The sequence below is a fragment of the Loxodonta africana genome, chromosome 27 (genome assembly GCF_030014295.1).
Source record: "Loxodonta africana isolate mLoxAfr1 chromosome 27, mLoxAfr1.hap2, whole genome shotgun sequence".
Classification (NCBI taxonomy): Eukaryota; Metazoa; Chordata; class Mammalia; order Proboscidea; family Elephantidae; genus Loxodonta; species Loxodonta africana.
In genome coordinates, this window is record NC_087368.1 from 38,020,458 (window position 1) to 38,027,143 (window position 6,686).

Sequence of the window (6,686 nt, forward strand, 5' to 3'; positions counted from 1 at the left end):
GGGGACACAATTCAACCCATAACAAGTTGTATCCCTACATAAACCACAGCCAGAGGAACTATAATGAAAGCAAAGGGAAGGATAAACTATTCAACAAGTACAATGGGTTGCTGTTCTTGGAAAAGATTGAGAGAGATCCTTTCCTCATACTGTAAAGAAAAACATTCCAGAAGGATTAAAAAGTAATGTTTAAAAAACAGAACTTAAAAAATACGTACTCCCTGCTTTCCGAATAGCCTAGTTAAACAGCCATTAGGCAGCCCTTCATTTCCTTTTCCTTTCTTCCCTTCCCCTTCCCTTCCATCCCCTTCCCACCTCTTCCCGTCTCTTGGAGGTATTTGTAGCCACAAAGACAGCAGCAGAGGTGCTTGGAAGCCAAGGAGACTGAGTGCATAAATCACTGTATTGAAGATAATGGGAGGCAGTTCTCTCGCTAAGAGAGAAGAGATTTGTATATAAGAGAAGGGGAAATGCTAAAAATAATTCTGAGGTATTGAACTGGAATTGGATGTATTGGTGTGAACTCATGGAGCTTTATTTAATACATATATCCCCAACCAGAATGCATATATAGATAGTTATAAAAGCAGGTATGTTTTTATAACAACGTGCATGTATGTAGGGTACGTGCATATGCACACATGTACGCACAGACATATGTGTACTTACAAAGATTCCCCATTTCTGTCTATTAAGAAGGCCCAGAACCAATAGCACCCCAGAAGCAACGAACAACTAAGCACCGGATCTTAGTTTCCAAATATTCTCCAGACCAGGCCTTGTTGGAGAAATAGTTGATTTCAAGACTCAGGTAGGGAAATCCCAAGAGCAGGGAAAACTCCTGCTTAGTAACAGGAAGAAGGTAGAGTACATGGACACAGGATCAGGGACCTGGGTAAATCTTGTGGCCGGAGCTTTTACTCTTCTAACTTTTCAGGGAAGTAGGAAGCAATAATTGGCTGAGGGTGAGGATGGGGAGGCTGCATTGCAGGTCTGAAAAAGAGATGCAAAGATATAAATACATCATCTCAGGGAGGAGGGAAGTAAGTCACAGAGGGAGAAGCAGACCAATAGCTGAGCAGTCTCTGGGCCACTTGAGGTTTCAGTGGTCAAGGATTTAGAGAAAGACCAGTCAGCGCTTTAAAACTTTCGGTTCCCTGAGTTATATCTGTTTTTTTTCTATTTGTCATTTTGGTCCCTCTCAATTTTGCTGTTGATTTTACGAAAATGTCTAGTGGTCCCAACTACCACAGCCTCCACCAGACTCAGTCCAGCACAACTAGATGGTGCCTGGTTACCACCACTGACTGCTCTGACAGGGATCACAATAAAGGGTCCTGGACAGAGCTGGAGAAAAATGTAGAACAAAATTCTAACTCACAAAAAAAGACTAGACTTACTGGTCTGACAAATACTGGAGAAACCCTGAGAGTAGGGCCCCTGGACATCCTTTCAGCTCAGTTCTGAAGTCGCTCCTGAGGTTCACCCTTCAGCCAAAGATTAGACAGGCCCATGAAACCAATAATAAGACATGTAGCTTAACTATGTATATGAGACTAAATGGGCACAACAGCCCAGGGACAAGGACAGGAAGGCAAGAGGGGATGCAAAACCTGGTAACGGGGAACCCAAGGTTGAGAAGAGGAGAGTGTTGATAAGTCGTGGGGATGGCAAACAATGCCACAAAAACAATATGTGTATTAATTGTTTAATGAGAAACTAATTTGTTCTAGAAACCTTCATCTAAAGCACAATGAAAAAATTTTAAAACTTTGGTGCTTCAAAGGACACTATCAAGAAACCGAAAAGATAAATCACAGAATAGGAGAAAGTATATACAAATCGAAAATCTATAAAGAACTCCTGTTTGTTGTTGTTAAACCCAAAAAACCAAACCCTCTGCCGTCGAGTCGATTCCGACTCATAGCGACCCTATAGGACAGAGTAGAACTGCCCCATAGAGTTTCCAAGGAGTGCCTGGCGGATTCAAACTGCCAACCTTTTGGTTAACAGCTGTAGCACTTAACCACTACGCCACCAGGGTTTCCTGTTGTTGTTAGGTGCTGTGGAGTCAATTCTGACTCATAGCAACCCTATAGGACAGAGTAGGACTGCCCCACAGGGTTTCCGAGGAGCAGCTGATGGATTTGAACTGCTAACTTTTTGGTTAACAGCCGAGCAGTTAACCACTATGCCACCAGTGCTCTGAAAGAACTCTTATAAACCAATAATAAAAAGACAAATGACCCAATTTAAAAATGGACAAAGGATATCAATACACATTTCTCAAAAAAAGATATATAAACGGCCAATAAGCACATGAAAACACGCTCAACATCATTAGTCATCAGAGAAAGACAAATCAAAACCACAGTGTGAAAACCACTTCACACCCACTGGGATGACTAGAAAAAAAAACTCAGATAATAGCAAATGTTAGTGAGGGTGTGAAGAAAGAATCCTAATACCCTGCTGGTGTAAAATGTAAAATGGAACAGCCACTTTGGAAAAGAGTCTGACAGTTACTCAAAAAGTTAAACACAGAGCGACCATTTGACCCAGCAATTCCGCTCTTAGGTATACACCCAAGAGGAATGGAAACATATGTCCACACAAAAATTTGTACAGTAATGTTCATAGCAGTATGATTCATAATAGCCAAAAGGTGGAAACAACCCAAACGTCCATTCATTGATGAGTGGATAAACAAAATGTGGTATATCCATGCAGTGGAGTATTATTGGGCCCCAAGAAGGAATGAAGTACTAATACATGCTACAACATGGATGAACCTTGAAAACATAATGCTAAATGAAAGAAGCCAGTTACAAAAGACCCCATATGTTATGATTCCATTTATACGAAATGTCCAGAATAGGCAAATATATAGAGACAGGAAGTAGATTAGTGGTTGCTTAGTGCTGGGGGTGGGGGGATGGGGAGGTTGGGGAGCGGTAGCTAATGAGTATGGGGTTTCTTTTGGTGGTGATCAAAAATGTTACAAAATCTTGGTGGTGGCGCACAACTCTGTGAATATACTAAACACACACACACATATGTGGAGCCCTGGTGGTGCAACGGTTAAGAGCTTGGCTGCTAACTGACAGGTCGGCAGTTCGAATCCACCAGGCGCTCCTTGGAAACCCTATAGGGCAGTTCTACTCTTTCCTACAGGGTTGCCCTGAGTTGTAATCTACTCAACGGCAGTGGGTTTTTGGCATACTAATACATACCTGCTGAATATCAGCCCTGCTTGCATCATATATCAGTTTCTTATTATTTTTATTACCAATCTCCCCCATTAGAATGTAACCTCCATGAACGCAGGGGGCTTTCCTCTTTTGTTCATTGATATATCCTGGCACCTAGAAAGGATGTGGTACATGGTAGGTTTTTTTTAAAAAAAATTCTGTTGAATAAGTGAATAACCTATTTTAAGAAATAACTCCATGGAGATTTTTCAGATGGGTGCTGAATCTGTGCTATGTGGGTCATTGACATTAAGAATTTTCCAGCTGAGAAGATCTGTGTGCTGCTGGCCCAGGATGGACAACCTGGCTCAATTAATCACTGAAGAATCATTCCTGGAGCTACAGTTGAGGAGGGAGTGAATTAGTCAGGAGTCTTAGTTGCAAGGGACAGAAACAGAATTCCAGCTGGAGGGACTGGAAAGAATGAACGGCTCACATAGGTGAAAATTCCAAGGTTTGGTCTGGCTTCAGACACGGCAAAGCCCAGCACTGTCATCAGGGATTGTCCCTACATTCCTTGGCCCTCATTTCCTCAAAATCACCTTCATTCCCAAGCTGACTCTTCCCAAGCTGTGACAACTGGCATCTCTAGACAAGACCCTTTCCCAAATAGTTGGCCCAGGTTGAATCACATGCAATTCCTGAAACAGCTCTGAAACCAGAGGAACAGGGGTAGGGAAGACAGGGGGAGGTAGACATCCAGGCAGGCAGACCCTGTGCTGGTGGACAAAAGCCACCGAGGATCTAGGACCTGAACCTGGGGTTCGGATGGACACCTGCCTATGGAAGCCAGTTACACACAGCACTGAGTTGATGGCCAGCTGATATCATACCAAATCCTTGTGGATCTCAACAAACTTTGGGTAAGGGTCATCATGTAGTGTTGGACCCTCGATGTACTTTGGAGGTATAGTGGGCAAAATATGCTGATAGATTCAATGGGAGCAGTGAGAGAAATACAGAAGTCAAGGATAATTCAAGGTTTTGGGTTTGGGCAACCAGAAGGATGGAGATACTGTAAACCAAGATAGGGAAGACTGAGGAGTAACACGCTTGGGATGGAAGTCAGGAGGTGGATTTTATCCATGTTACTTTTGAGATATTTATTTTTATTAACATGCACATGGAGGTGTTAGGGAAAAAGTTGGACATGAAAGTCTTGAATTTGAGGGAGAGGTACGGGCTGGGAATATAAATTTCAAAGGCATCAGCAGATAGATGATATTTAAAACCATGAGCCTGATTGAACGCCTAGGGAGTGGATATAGACAGATTCAAAGCGAGTCCAAGAACTGAGTCCTGGGATGCTCTAACATCAAGATGTTGAGGAGAGGAGGAGCTAGCGAAAGAGACTAAGAACAGCCAGTAAAGTAAGAGGAAAACCAAGAGGGCGGGGAGTCCTGGAAGCCAAGATAAGAAAGTATTTTCAGAAAGAGAGAGTTGACTAATTGTGTCAAATGCTGTTTATGGGTCAAGTGAGATAAGAACTGAAGACTGATCATAGGAGTTAGTGATGTTGTTGATGGCTATTATGGATTGAATTGTGTCCCCCCAAAATATGTGCTAGAGTCCTGACCCCTATACCTGTAGATGAGGCTAGAGGCCCTGTTTCCTGTGCTGTGCTTGCTCAGATGTAAAACTCGCCGCACCAAACATAAGGGCCAGTTTTCACATCTGTTTGCCCCAAAAGATAGTGTTTGACCCTGAAGGCAGGATCTTTCACTGACTCTTCCCACTTGCTCACAGTAAATCTGTGTGGGATCCAAATGGATGATTGTATACAACAAATGCTTATTCCACCCCATCTCAGCTGCACTTTCCCTATTCTTTCTATCAGAGGTGGGAGGGGTCGCAGATTGAGGAACTCTGGTCTAGGAACTGGAGGAGAGGAGAGGAGGGTGCCCTGTAAGGGTGATGCCTTTGGGGAGGAAGGTGGGACACCCTTGTTCTCAGAGTTTCTCTCTCCAAGACAGGCGAGTGATGGGTGTGCAAGGACCACAGAACTTGTGCTGGAGAAAATGAATAAAGTAAATGGAAGACTGGTTGACCCTTAGAGGGAGCTGAGAGGAAATTCGATGCTACACAAAATCACCCTCTGTTGTGAAGCATCAGGGCTTGCATTTCTTTGAAAAAGGGCTGAGGGAGTGGTTCTATTTCCTGCCAGCAGCTAGTGGGTGTCTGTCTCCTTCAGCTGAGAGGTGAGAAGAATACACCCCATGGTGGGAGAGACACAAGAGTTGCTGCCTGCCCCTCCCTTCTGCCTTAGTATGCTAGCTGTGCAAGGCAGCCTTCTTCTGGATGCAGACTCCTAGCTGGAACAGACTTGAGCTGCTGCTCAAGTGACGGTTATAGGTGTACCTTCCTGGGTAAGGTGTCACAGCGTAGTCAAAAAGCATTGACTGTGACTGATACATTAGAGGAGCTTGGCAGTTAAGAATTTTCTTGATAGACAACTGCAGGGAAGCGGACTTGGGGCATTAAAATCATTACTCACTGCAGAAAGGAAACTAAGAACTGACAAGAAGAAAGAGCTGGGGGTCATTAAAGACAAACAAACGAACGAACCGCTGCCATTGAGTTGATTCCAACTCAGCAACCCTATAGGACAGAGAAGAACTGCCCCATAGAGTTTCCAAGGAGCAGCTGGTGGATTCAAACTGCCGACCTTTTGGTTAGCAGCTGTTGCTTTTAACCACTACGACACCATGGTTTCCAAAGTAAAGCATACCATCCCTGGGTGGGCTTGAACCACCAACCTTTCAGTTAACAGCCGAATGCGCTAACCGATTACGCCACAGAGACACCTGGGGGTCATAGCAGACACCAAATTGTGATGGAATCAATGTGCCTGCCATTAGAAATGTGTTAGTTGGCGAAGAAAGTGGGGCAGGCTTTGGAGATGGTGAGATATAGCTAAAATGATCAAAGATCCTGGGAGGAAAGTAGAAGGTTAGGGGCTATTTATGGAAAACTCATAACCATCTTTGAGGGTTGAGGAAGAGTGTGAGGAGACCTTGAATAGTTCTTTCCAGGCTGGAGGAGAATCACCCAGGAGGTGTTTTTGTGCTTTCAGCAAAACCGAGGAAGGAGGCGATAATGGAGTCAGCAGCTGGGAGGTCATTAAAACACACTTTGATAATGACAGGTAACCATGTGACTTTTGGCATTTTACCTGGAAAGGTTCAAAATATTGAGCATTGTTGCTATTGAACAAAAAACAAACAACACTTCCATTCTCATCTCTATTCATGTGGACAATTAAAAAAATAGGAATAGAATGGATGCTGAGCTCAGTCTTAGTCTCGCAGTGAACTCCATTTGCCCGTGGATAGATGAGCAGATTAAGAAAAAATGTACCTTCCAACTCACTGAGATGTATTTCCAAAAAAAATTATTTTTTATGTTTACTATTTATTTAAAAAAATGTTATTTTGA

At 43.3% G+C, this 6,686-nt stretch overlaps 1 non-coding gene across 1 annotated transcript; it reads right to left on the minus strand.

Moving 5' to 3' along the window:
* Positions 1–5,979: 5,979 nt before the first annotated feature.
* TRNAN-GUU (transfer RNA asparagine (anticodon GUU)) lies at positions 5,980–6,053 on the minus strand. The gene has a single exon. It is a non-coding gene; the product is annotated as a tRNA-Asn (tRNA).
* Positions 6,054–6,686: the final 633 nt, after the last annotated feature.